Genomic DNA, 14,349 nt, shown 5'->3' with positions numbered 1-14,349 from the left:
TTGACAAAAAACATAATAATTATTTTAAGAATTATAGATACAGAACTCCTTTATGCAATCGCTATGTCCGATTTTAAAATAGCTTTTCAGCAAAAGCACATTTTGCAATATTCTGAGTAGATAGCTCGCCATCACGGGCTAGCTTTTTTGACACCCACCAAGTTTGGCCCTCACCAAACTCAGATTTACTATAATAAAAATTGGATTACCTTTGCTGTTCTTCGTCAGAATGCACTCCCAGGACTTCTACTTCAATAACAAATGTTGGTTTGGTTCAAAATAATCCATAGCTATGTTCAAATATCCTCTGTTTTGTTTGTGCGTTCAAGACACTATCCGAAGGGTTTCGTGACAAAAAATGTCTAAATATTCAATTACCGTACTTCGAAGCATGTCAACCGCTGTTTAAAATCAATTTTTACGCGATTTTTCTCGTAAAAAAGCGATAATATTCCAACCAGGAAACCCTGTTTTCGTTCAAAGACAAAAAAATAAAAACATGGTGTCGGCTCGTGCACGCGCTCCCAGTCTCATTGTTCTCAGATCGACCACTATCCAAATGCGCTACTGTTTTTCAGCAATGGGCTGCAAAGTCATCATTCAACGTTCTGTCGCCTTCTGAGAGCCTATGGGAGCCGTAGGACGTGTCACGTTACAGCAGAGATCCTCAGTTTTCAATAAAGAGAGTGTAGAAGGCCAAGAAATGGTCAGAGAGGGCACTTCCTGTAAGGAATCTTCTCAGGTTTTTTCCTGCCATATGAGTTCTGTTATACTCACAGACACCATTCAATCAGTTTTAGAAACTTTAGGGTGTTTTCTATCCAAATCAAACAATTATATGCATATTCTAGTTTCTGGGCAGTAGTAATAACCAGATTGAATCGGGTACGTTTTTTATCCGGCCATGTAAATACTGCCCCCTACCCTAGAGAGGTTAACTTGGCTTTCGAAGACCTTAGAATGGCAGGGTAGGATAGATATAGTCTGTAGCAGTTTGGGTCTAGAGTGTCTCCCCCTTTGAAGAGGGGGATGACTGCAGCAGCTTTCCAGTCTTTGGGGATCTCAGACAATACGAAAGAGAGGTTGAACAGGCTAGTAATAAGGGTTGCAACAATTTTGGCGGATCATTGTAGAAAGAGAGGGTCCAAATTGTCTAGCCCAGCTGATTTGTAGGGGTTCAAATGTTGCAGCTCTTTCAGAACATCAGCTATCTGGGTTTGGGAGAAGGAGAAATGGGGGAGGCTTGGGCAAGTTGCTGTGGGAGGTGCAGGGCTGTTGACCGGGGCAGCGGTAGCCAGGTGGAAAGCATGGCCAGCCGTAGAAAAATGCTTATTGAAATTCTCAATTGTCGCGGATTTATCGGTGGTGACAGTGTTTCCTAGCCTCAGTGCAGGGGGCAGCTGGGAGGAGGTGTTCTTATTATCCATGGACTTTACAGTGTCACATAACTTTTTGGAGTTTGTGCTACAGGATGCACATTTCTGTTTGAAAAAGCTAGCCTTGCTCTCCTAACTGCCTGTGTATATTGGTTCCTAACTTCCCTGAAAAGTTGCATATCGCGGGGGTTATTCGATGCTAATGCAATACACCACAGGATGTTTTTGTGCTGCTCAAGGGCAGTCAGGTCTGGAGTGAACCAAGGGCTACATCTGTTCCTGGTTCTACATTTTTTGAATGGGCATGCTTATTTAAGATGTTGTGGAAAGCACTTTGAAAGAATAACCAGGCATCCTCTACTGACAGAATGAGGTCAATATCCTTCCATGATACCGGGGCCAGGTCAATTAGAAAGGCCTGCTTGCTGAAGTGTTTTAGTGAGCGTTTGACAGTGATGAGGGGTGGTCGTTTGACCGCAGACCCATTACGGACGCAGGCAATGAGGCAGTGATCGCTGAAATCCTGGTTGAAGACAGCAGAGGTGTATTTGGAGGGCAGGTTGGTCAGGATGATATCTATGAGGGTGCCCGTGTTTACAAATTTGAGGTTGTACCTGGTCGGTTCATTGATAATTTGTGTGTGATTAAGGGCATCAATCTTAGATTGTAGGATGGCCGGGGTGTTATTAAGCATGTCCCAGTTTAGGTCACCTAACAGCACGAGCTCTGAAGATAGATGGGGGGCAATCAATTCACATATGGGGTCCAGGGCACAGCTGGGGGAAGAAGGTGGTCTATAGCATTTGGCAATGGTGAGAGACTTGTTTCTGGAAAGGTGGATTTTTAAAAGTAGAAGCTCAAATTGTTTGCTCACAGACCTGGATAGAAAGACAGAACTCTGCAGGCTATCCGTGCAGTAGATTGCAAATCCCTTTGGCAGTTCTATCTTGTTGGAAAATGTTCTAGTTAGGGATAGAAATTTCAGGATTTTTGGTGGTCTTCCTAAACCAGGATTCAGACACGGCTAGGACATCCAGCTTGGCAGAGTGTGCTAAAGCAGTGAATAAGACAAACTTAGGGAGGAGGCTTCTAATGTTAACATGCATGAATCCAAGGCTTTTACGGTTACAGAAGTCAACAAATGATAGTGCCTGGGGAATGGGAGTGGAGCTAGGCACTGCAGGGCCTGGATTAACCTCTACATCCCCATAGGAAAAGAGGAGGTGTAGGATAAGGGTACAGCTAAAGGCTATAAGAACTGGTCATCTAGTACGTTCAGAACAGAGAGTAAAAGGAGCAGGGTTCTGGGCACGGTAGAATAGATTCAAGGCATAATGTACAGACGAAGGTTTGGTAGGATGTGAATGCAATGGAGGTAAACCTTGAGTGATGATGAGAGAGATACGGTCTGTAGAAACATAATTTAAACCAGGTGAGGTCACCGCATGTGTGGGCGGTGGGACTAAAGGGTTAACCTGTCTGGGCTAGGGGGCAGTATTTTCACGGCCGGATGAAAAACGTACCCAATTTAGACAGGTTACTACTCTTGCCCAGAAACTAGAATATGCATATTATTAGTAGATTTGGATAGAAAACACTCTGAAGTTTCTAAAACTGTTTGAATGCTGTCTGTGAGTATAACAGAACTCATATGGCAGGCAAAAACCTGAGAAAATTCCACGCAGGAAGTGGAAAGTCTGAGAATTGTAGTTCTTCTTTTGATTCTTTATCGAAGCTACAGTGTCTGTGGGGTGACGTTGCACTTCCTTATGCTTCCATTGGCTGTCTAAAGCCTTCAGAAAGTAGTTTGAGCATTTTCCTGTCAGTGGGCAGATAATAGGAGCTCAGTTACTGAGTGGTCTGCCTGGCAACAAAGGGATTGGATATGCTCGGTCCCGCGAGCGCGCCCCTCCTTCTTTTTCTTCTTGAATGAATATGCTATTGTCCGGTTGGAATATTATCGCAATTTTACGTTAAAAATACCATAAAGATTGATTTTAAACAGCGTTTGACATGCTTCTAAGTACGGTAATGGAACATTTTGACTTTTTGTCTCTCGTTCTGCGCTCATGCGTTACCCTTTGGATAGTGACCTGAACGCATGAACAAAACAGAGGTATTTGTACATAAATATGGATTATTTTGAACAAAAACAACATTTCTTGTGGAAGTAGCAGTCCTGGGAGTGCATTCTGACGAAGATCAGCAGAGGTAAGAGAATATTTCTAATACTAATTCTGAGATTAGGTTGCCCCGAACTTGCCGGGTGTCTGAATAGCTCACCGTGATGGCTGAGCTATGTACTCAGAATATTGAAAAATGTGCTTTCTCCATAAAGCTATTTTAAAATCTGACACAGCGGTTGCCTATCTATAATTCTTAAAATAATTGTTATATATTTTGTCAACGTTTATGATGAGTATTTTTGTAAATTGATGTGCACATTCACCGGAGGTTTGGTGGGAATACATTTTATGAACATCACGCGCCAATGTAAAATGCTGTTTTTGGATATAAATATGAACTTTATCAAACAAAACATACATGTATTGTGTAACATAATGTCCTAGGAGTGTGATCTGATGAAGATCGTCAAAGGTTAGTGCTTCATTTAGCTGTGTTTTGGGTTTTATTGACACATGTCCTTGCTTGGAAAATGGCTGTGTGATTATTTTTGTCAATGTACTCTCCTAACATAATCTAATGTTTTGCTTTCGCTGTAAAGCCTTTTTGAAATCGGACAATGTGGTTAGATTACCTCTTGGCGTTCCCCTAGGATAGGGGGCGCTAAAGCGATTTTTGAAAAACATTCGTGCCCATTTTAAATGGCCTCCTACTCAAACTCAGAAGCTAGGATATGCATATAATTAATACTTGTGGATAGAAAACACCCTAACGTTTCTAAAACTGTTTGAATGGTGTCTGTGAGTATAACAGAACTCATATGGCAGTCAAAACCCCGAGACAGATGGAAACAGGAAGTGGAATTCTGAATTGTGAACTCAAGTTCATCACGTTGCCTATTAATCACACCGTGAGCTATGGTTCATTGAGCACTTCCTATTGCTTCCACTAGATGTCCCTAGTCTTTACAAAGTGGTTTGAGTCTCCTACTGTGAAAAATGAGACGCTGTGGAACGTGGTCACACGGAGAGGGCCATCACCATTATGACGCCGGCGCCCCTGGCTACCCTCCCCTTTCGAAACGTTTTGAAACACAATGCAATCGTCCCCCTCGAATCTTATTGGCTCTCTTGTTGAAAAACGCCCTGAAGATTTATGTTATACAACGTTTGACATGTTTGAACGAACCTAAATGGGGAAAAAATGCATTTTCTCGAAATGGCTGTCCCGTGGCCGACGGAAGTTTTGGAGCAGCCTTCAGACGCGCTAACAAGAACAAGCTCTTGGAACATAAAGGAGTATTTTTTTCAGAACAAAAATACATTTGTTGTGGACCTGGGATTCCTGGAAGTGCTTTCTGATGAAGACAACCAAAGGTAAGGGATTATTGACAATAGTATACAAGACTAGATGTGATATGCGATTGTTCCAAGATGGCGCTGAACTGTAACGTTAGCCTATTTTTCAGAGTATCGCATCCCCTTTCATCGCAAAGTATGATTACCCAGTAAAGTTAATTTTAAATCTGGCATTACAGGTGCTTTCAAGAGATATTCATCTATAAATCTTAGAATGACAATATTACATTTTAAAAATGTTTTCGAATAGTAATTTAGTAAATTGTAGCTCTGTTTCATCGGATGCATTTGAGGGAAAATAGTTAGTCAACGTTATGCACCGATGTAAAATGCTGTTTTTATATATAAATATGAACTTTATCGAACAAAAGAATGCATGTATTGTGTAACATGATGTCCTAGGTGTGTCATCTGATGAAGATTGTCAAAGGTTAGTGATGCATTTAGCTGTTTTTTGGTTATTTGTGATGCATGTGGTTGGTCGGAAAATGGCTATGTGGCTACTTTTACGATATACTCCTCTAACATAATCTAATGTTTTGCTTTTGCTGTAAAGCCTTTTTGAAATCGGACAACGTGGTTCGATTCAGGAGAGGTGTATCTATAAAACGATATAATTTGAATTATTATTATAATTTTTTTATTATTAAATTTTGTTATTCTAATGGCGATATGATTTTTCGCTGGATGTCTGTCCCGCATACGGGACGGAGGCCGCACAGGGGTTAACGAGAAGTTTATCTTTCAAATGGTGGATTATAGTTGTATGTTTGAGAAAGTTGAATTATGACATTTCGTTGTTTTTGAATTTTCCACCCTGATATTTCACTGGCTGTGTAGCGTCCCACCTAGCCCATAGAAGTTAACTAAGGCGTATTGAGCAGGGCTAGAGGCTCTACGGTGAAATAAGGCAACAATTACTAACCAAAACAGAAATGGACAAGGCATATTGACATTAGTGAGAGGCCTGCGTAGCCGAGTGATCATAGGGGTCCAGTGTGTAGCTCGGTGGGCTGGAGACATGGCGATTCAGACAGCTAGTGGCCGGGGAGGGCAAGCTAGCACAAGGGCCTTAGAGGGACGTCGCGATGGAAGAAGTCTGTTGTAGCCCCTTCGTGCTGTTACGTCGGCAGACCAGTCGTCATGGATCAGCAGGGTTTGTGTGGTAAAAGGGTCCAGGCCAATTGTCAAAATAGGTATGGTGGCCAAAGAATTTGTCCAATGGGCCTCTTCAGCTAATTCAATATGCTCTAGACTGCTGGCGGGCCGCGGCTAGCAGGCAAGCAGATGGGCTTTAGGGGACGTCGCGATAGAGGAGCCAGTTGCAGAACCCCCTCGGGCGAATTATGTCGGTAGTCCAGTCGTGATGGGTCGGTGGGGACCCGTGTCGGCAGTAAAGGGGGTCCAGGCCAATTGACAAAATAGGTATAGTAGCTCAAGGAGTGGCTGATGGACCTCTTTGGCTAGCCGGGAGATGGGCCTAGCAAAGGCTAGCTCCAGGCTAATTGGTTCTTGCTTTGGGATAGAGACGTTAGCCGGGAGTGGCCACTCGGATAACAGCTAGCTAGCTGTGATGAGCCAGGTGAAAAGGTTCAGGGCTTGCGGTAGGAATCCGGAGATATGGAGAAAAATAAGTCAGATTTGCTCTGGTTTGAGTTGCGCTGTGCAGACTGGCGAGAGTTGTCCGGGCTAAAGGTAGCTGTTGACCGCTAGCAGTGGCTAGCTGACTAGTAGCTAGTTAGCTGGCTAGCTTCTGTTGGGGGTCCCGGTTTAAAAGTAAAGAAAATAGCAGATCTGTCACGTCCTGACCAGTAAAGGGGTCATTTTGTTATTATCCTCTCTAGGCTAGGCGGGACGAATTCGTCCCACCTACGTAACAGCCACTGCCAGCCTGTGGCGCGATTTTCAAAACCTTAAAAATCCTATTACTTCAATTTCTCAAACATATGACTATTTTACAGCCATTTAAAGACAAGACTCTCGTTAATCTAACCACACTGTCCGATTTCAAAAAGGCTTTACAACGAAAGCAAAACATTAGATTATGTCAGCAGAGTACCAAGCCAGAAATAATCAGACACCCATTTTTCAAGCCAGCATATAATGTCACCAAAACCCAGAAGACAGCTAAATGCAGCACTCACCTTTGATGATCTTCATCAGATGACAACCCTAGGACATTATGTTATACAATACATGCATGTTTTGTTCAATCAAGTTCATATTTATATCGAAAAACCAGCTTTTTACATTAGCATGTGACGTTCAGAACTAGCATACCCCCCGCAAACTTCCGGGGAATTTGCTAACATTTTACTAAATTACTCACGATAAACGTTCACAAAAAGCATAACAATTATTTTAAGAATTATAGATACAGACCTCCTCTATGCACTCGATATGTCCGATTTTAAAATAGCTTTTTGGTGAAAGCACATTTTGCAATATTCTAAGTACATAGCCCAGGCATCACGGGCTCGCTATTTAGACACCCGGCAAGTTTAGCACTCACCATAATCATATTTACTATTATAAAAGTTTGATTACCTTTTGTTGTCTTCGTCAGAATGCACACCCAGGACTGCTACTTCAATAACAAATGTTGGTTTGGTCCAAAATAATCCATCGTTATATCCGAATAGCGGCGTTTTGTTCGTGCGTTCCAGACACTATCCGAAATAGTAAAGAAGTGTCGCGCGCATGGCGCAATTCGTGACAATAAAATTCGAAATATTCCATTACCGTACTTCGAAGCATGTCAACCGCTGTTTAAAATCAATTTTTACGACACTTTTCTCGTAGAAAAGCGATAATATTCCGACAGGGAATCTCCTTTTCGGCAAACAGAGGAAAAAATCCCAAAGGCGGGGGCGGTCGGGGTCACGCGCATAAGGCCAGTGTCCCTTGATCGGCCACTTGAGAAAGGCGATAATGTGTTTCAGCCTGGGGCTGGAATGACGACATTCTGTTTTTTCCCGGGCTCTGAGCGCCTATGGACGACGTGGGAAGTGTCACGTTAGAGCAGAGATCCTTAGTAAATGATAGAGATGGAAAAGAAGTTCAAGAAATGGTCAGACAGGCCACTTCCTGTAAAGGAATCTCTCAGGTTTTGACCTGCCATTTGAGTTCTGTTATACTCACAGACACCATTCAAACAGTTTTAGAAAATGTAGGGTGTTTTCTATCCATATGTAATAAGTATATGCATATTCTAGTTACTGGGTAGGAGTGGTAACCAGATTAAATCGGGTATGTTTTTTATCCAGCCGTGTCAATACTGCCCCCTAGCCCTAACAGGTTAAAGATTCTGCGGTGGTGTACACAAATAAAATAAACCACTGGCAAAAGGAAAACTCAGTACACGTTCTTTTCGCACAAAAAAACCCGGACAAGCAACACAATCACGTACAACCACATACATCCTACGCTAACCTAAATAACCCCCCCTTACTAATGACTAACCCAAAACAGGTGCGTGCCTACCTAGACCTAACCAAACGAAAGTGAAACAAAAAGTGATCGATGTTAGCTATTAGGCCGGCGACGACGACTGCCGAGCTCCGCCCAGCCCGAGGAGGTGCGCCACCATCCGTCACTGTCGTAACTAGCCTAGAAGAAACAAAAGCATGGATTCATTTTTCTGCGTCATTTTTGGACAGAAAGTTTCAGATTTTTGCAATGTTACGTAGATGGAAAAAAGCTGTCCTTGAAACAGTCTTGATATGTTCATCAAAAGAGAGATCAGGGTCCAGAGTAACGCCGAGGTCCTTCACAGTTTTATTTGAGACGACTGTACAACCATCCAGATTAATTGTCAGATTCAACAGAAGATCTCTTTGTTTCTTGGGACCTAGAACAAGCATCTCTGTTTTGTCCGAGTTTAAAAGTAGAAAGTTTGCAGCCATCCACTTCTTTATGTCTGAAACACAGGCTTCTAGCGAGGGCAATTTTGGGGCTTCATCATGTTTCATTGAAATGTACAGCTGTGTGTCGTCCGCATAGCAGTGAAATTTAACATGATGTTTTCGAATGACATCCCCAAGAGGTAAAATATATAGTGAAAACAATAGTGGTCCTAAAACGGAACCTTGAGGAACACCGAAATGTACAATTGATTTGTCAGAGGACAAACCATTCACAGAGACAAACTGATATCTTTCCGACAGATAAGATCTAAACCAGGCCAGAACTTGTCCATGTAGAACAATTTGGGTTTCCAATCTCTCCAAAAGAATGTGGTGATCGATGGTATCAAAAGCGGCACTAAGATCTAGGAGCACGAGGACAGATGCAGAGCCTCGGTCTGACGTCATTAAAAGGTCATTTACCACCTTCACAAGTGCAGTCTCAGTGCTATGATGGGGTCTAAAACCAGACTGAAGCGTTTCGTATACATTGTTTGTCTTCAGGAAGGCAGTGAGTTGCTGTGCAACAGCTTTTCCTAACATTTTTGAGAGGAATGGAAGATTCGATATAGGCCGATAGTTTTTTATAATTTCTGGGTCAAGATTCGGCTTTTTCAAGAGAGGCTTTATTACTGCCACTTTTAGTGAGCTTGGTACACATCCGGTGGATAGAGAGCCGTTTATTATGTTCAACATAGGAGGGCCAAGCACAGGAAGCAGCTCTTTCAGTAGTTTAGTTGGAATAGGGTCCAGTATGCTGCTTGAGGGTTTGGAGGCCATGATTATTTTCATCATTGTGTCAAGAGATATAGTACTAAAACACTTTAGTATCTCCCTTGATCCTAGGTCCTGGCAGAGTTGTGTAGACTCAGGACAATGGAGCTTTGGAGGAATACCCAGATTTAAAGAGGAGTCCGTAATTTGCTTTCTAATGATCATGATCTTTTCCTCAAAGAAGTTCATAAATGTATTACTGCTGAAGTGAAAGCCATCCTCCATTTGCGAAGGCTGCTTTTTAGTTAGCCTGTTGGGGCTAGGGGGCAGTATTGAGACATTTTGAAAAAAATATGTGCCCATTTTTAACTGCCTCCTACACCAACTCAGAAGCTAGGATATGCATATTATTAACACATTCGGATAGAAAACACTCTGAATTTTCTAAAACAGTTTTCAATTGTGTCTGTAAGTATAACAAAACTCATATTGCAGGCATAAACCTGTGAAAAATAGATTTAAAAAAAAATGTGAATTTTGTGACTGTACTATTTAGTGTCATTGTTTTATAGATATCATAGTGAGAACGGATTAATTTCGCAACACCTACGGCTTCCACTAGATGTCAACGATCTTTATAAAGTTGTTTGAAGCGTCTATGATAAACAGAGAGCAAATTAGAATGCAAGGAAGTTGACATGTCGTCACTTCATTTTTTTTGCGCCTGCGCATAAATCTGAGAAGCGTGAGTTTGTCATAATTGTTTATCTAGACATAGGATAGGTTGTGTGAAAATATTACTGATGTTTAACATTAAAAATGGACCAAAAGATTAATGCTAAACAACGTTTGACATGTTTGAACGAACGTAAATAGATTATTTACTAGGTTTTTTTAGCTTTTCGGCGTGATTTTACACCCCCCCCCCCACCACGTTTTGTGGGAGCATAATGAACGCTAACTACTTGGTGTTATTTGGACATAAATTATGAACTTTGTCAAAAGAAACCACATTTGTTCCGGACCTGGGATTCCTGGCAGTGCCTTCTGATGGAGATAATCAAAGGTAAGGGGATATTTACAATGTTATTATCGATATTAGATGATGCTAACTGTATAGCATAGCCTATTGTTCTTAGCATAGCACCCCGTTTATTGCAAAATGTGATTTCCCAGTAAAGTTATTTTGAGATCTGGCCATTCGGTAGCAATTACGAGATGATAATATATTATTCTTTGAATGACAATATTATAATTTACCAATGTTTTCGAATAGTAATTTTGTTATGTTCACCGGAAGCATTTCAGAGAAGAAAAAAATCTGAATTTCATGCTACTGTAAAATGCTGTTTTTGGATATAAATATGAACTTGATGGAACAAAAAATGCATGTATTGTATAACATAATGTCCTAGGAGTGTCATCTGATGGAGATTGACAAAGGTTAGTGCATAATTCTAGCTGGTTTCTGCTTTTGGTGACGCCTGACCTTGAATTGAAAATGGATGTTTGTACTTTTGTGGCTATGTACTGTCCTAACATAATCTAACTTTATGCTTTTGCCGTAAAGCCTCTTTGAAAATCGAACAATGTGGTTAGATTAAGGAGATGTTTATCATTTAAATTGTGTAAAATAGTTGATTGTTTGAGAAATTGAAATTATTAGATTTTTGATGTTTTGAATTTCCAGCCTTGTTAGCAATCCCGACTCGGGATTGCTAACCTGTAGCCCCAACACTTTGCAACAGTATCAAAAAGAAATTTCGGATTGTTCTTATTTTCCTCAATTAAGTTGGAAAATTAGGATGATCGAGCAGCAGTGAGGGCTCTTCGATACTGCACGGTACTGTCTTTCCAAGCTAGTCGGAAGACTTCCAGTTTGGTGTGGCGCCATTTCCGTTCCAATTTTCTGGAAGCTTGCTTCAGAGCTCGTGTATTTTCTGTATACCAGGGAGATAGTTTCTTATGACAGATGTTTTTAATTTTTAGGGGTGCAACTGCATCTAGGGTATTGCGCAAGGTTAAATTGAGTTCCTCGGTTAGGTGGTTAACTGATTTTTGTCCTCTGACGTCCTTGGGTAGGCAGAGGGAGTCTGGAAGGGCATCAAGGAATCTTTGGGTTGTCTGAGAATTTATAGCACGACTTTTAATGCTCCTTGGTTGGGGTCTGAGCAGATTATTTGTTGCGATTGCAAACGCAATAAAATGGTGGTCCGATAATCCAGGATTATGAGGAAAAACATTAAGATCCACAACATTTATTCCATGGGACAAAACTAGGTCCAGAGTATGACTGTGGCAGTGAGTAGGTCATCGCACTTAGTGAGGCCTCTAAAACCACAGTCTTACTATGTGTAGCAGATGGTAACCCACAACCCAACTACACCTGGAGCAGGTACTCACTCCTATGTAAACTAGTTCAAACCAGTTTAAATGTAAATGTTAGGTTCCCTTGTTTAAACATATGAAACAGATTAGCTTGAAGCTTCAGTATGTTCATATATTATGCTGGCTGTGAAATGATGCCTTTGCCGATCTCACATACACTCACACAAAGCCCTTCTTCTCCTCTCTCTCTCCCCCATGGTGGTCCAGCCATGGCCTGGGTCTTCAGTGAGAGCAGAGCAGAGGGAGACAAACTGTACCTCCTCAGTCTCAACTCTGAGCTGAATGGTCTCTATGTCTGTGAGACCTCCAACCCTTACGGACGAGCAACTGGCTCCCTCTATGTACACATATCCTCTGGTGAGAAGCACCTGAGAGAGACACACACACACACACACACACACTATTCATGCTGGTTGCTTAACTATATGCTTATAGTTGTTCTATGATTGATAGATTGATTGAATTCTTTATTATCCTATATGGAAATTTGTCTGGCATACACATAAAACCGATATATTAAGTTATGATTAATGTTATGTAGCATGGATAACAAAGTTGTGCCAGATGCTCACTTATCTTTCACTGCATGTGTTAGTATCAGACTTATGGCCTCATTCTGCTTTTTATTGGAAGTTACTGTATAACCACTAACTAAGATGGTCATGATACACACTCATCTCTTACTGCATATGTACATGTCTTATAACCTGGTATTTTCTCTTTGCTTTCTGCAGGTAAGGGTTGATATCAAAGCTATAATGATTGCTAGGGCAACAAAATTACATGGAAATGCAGCTGCTAGGAAAACAAAATGATATGTAATTGTAAATGCAGACTGATATTAACTGTACCCCCTCTGTCCTCACAGAGACCTCTGCTGCCTGTTGGGTTCTACTCGTTGTCATTCTATGCTTGATTGTTGCTGAAGCTGCAGTTTTATGGTACCAGTGCAAATACGGACAGTTTGCTTGGTAATATCAACTACTGTAATATTATGAACTTAATTTTGCATTAAAAAAAATTATGAATTGTCATTAGATGATCATATATTGATTTGGCTCAAGTTCATATACAATTTTTTGGGGGACTATATGCCAGGAGTTCAATCATGGCCAATCACCAGTTCCAGGCACCACAACAGGTATGTGACTATGTTAAAGTCCACCATTGTTGCGTGATTAACATATCTCATCAGCCACCTTTTACTATGTAATAATACTGTTATAATGTCTAATGACAAGGTTGAGGAAGATGAACCTGGGACGTCTGGGTTCTGACACTCCATACCAGGAAGACGGATAAGGAAGTATTGTGATGTAAGGAACAGAAATTATTTGTATATATTTTTAAATATTATTTCAAAAATATATTGTATGTGTTATTGTCTATTCATGAGGCATATTTATTGTACTATTTTAAAGAAATTGCCGGACAGGCTGATAGCGGATGCCAGAAGAATCTCAGACATGCACTGGGTGTGGGAAGATTTCCAGTCTGCATATTCTCCAATGTTCTAACCATTAGCAAAGAACAGGCACATTCTCCAACCATCTAATGAACAGAGACTCTATGCAGTATTCACTGTGACATTAGAAACCTCAGCTTGGCCCCTCCTCCACCACCTCTTTACACAGTGCTGGCCCTCGTAAAAAAAAATGTATCCCCTCTCCTGGATTCCGCCTTGCCGTGGTGGAGGGGCTTTGTTGCTTCAGAGGGAACAACAACTCTCCTGTATGTATGTATATATGAATGGTGCATGTTGAAGCCAACTAATGGGAGGCCAGGTATAATCTAAATAACATGTACAAATGGAGAATATTGTCAGTAATGACTAGCCAAACCCTGACTGATGCTGGTGCTTGTAGCTGCTCAAACATGTGTTCCTTCATATTATGCAGCCTTATGTAGTATTGGTACAGGGAGCAGTTATAAGAGGAACCATGAAACCAACACCTCCCTTCCTTTTAATACAACATAAGCATAATCAATTATGATAATACATCAAACATTTGGTACAGCCCCTATCATGACCCCTAGGTGAACCTCTGACGTTAGTGTTCCACTGGGAACAGAAGCTCCACTAACAGCTGCCTTATGATCCACGTATTAACCCTATCCCTGATGAACCCTGTATTATTTGTTGTTTTAGCCTAGCGTTAGTGTAGCATGGCATTTTTGGCCACCAGTGGTTACTGTTTGTAGTTAGAATACAGGTCTTTTCAACACATCAATAGTTAGAATGCCGGTCTTTTCACTACATTGGTAGTTAGAATGCAGGTCTTTACATTACATTAATAGTTAGAATGCAGGTCTTTACACTACATCAGTAGTTAGAATGCAGGTCTTTTCACTACATTGGTAGTTAGAATGCAGGTCTTTTCACTACATTAGTAGTTACATTGCAGGTCTTTACACTACATCAATAGTTAGAATACAGGTCTTTTCACTACGTTAGTAGTTAGAATACAGATCTTTTCACAACGT

Source organism: Salmo salar, chromosome 25 (assembly GCF_965601325.2).
Source record: "Salmo salar chromosome 25, fSalSal1, whole genome shotgun sequence".
Classification (NCBI taxonomy): Eukaryota; Metazoa; Chordata; class Actinopteri; order Salmoniformes; family Salmonidae; genus Salmo; species Salmo salar.
Note: the sequence above shows the minus strand (reverse complement) of the source record.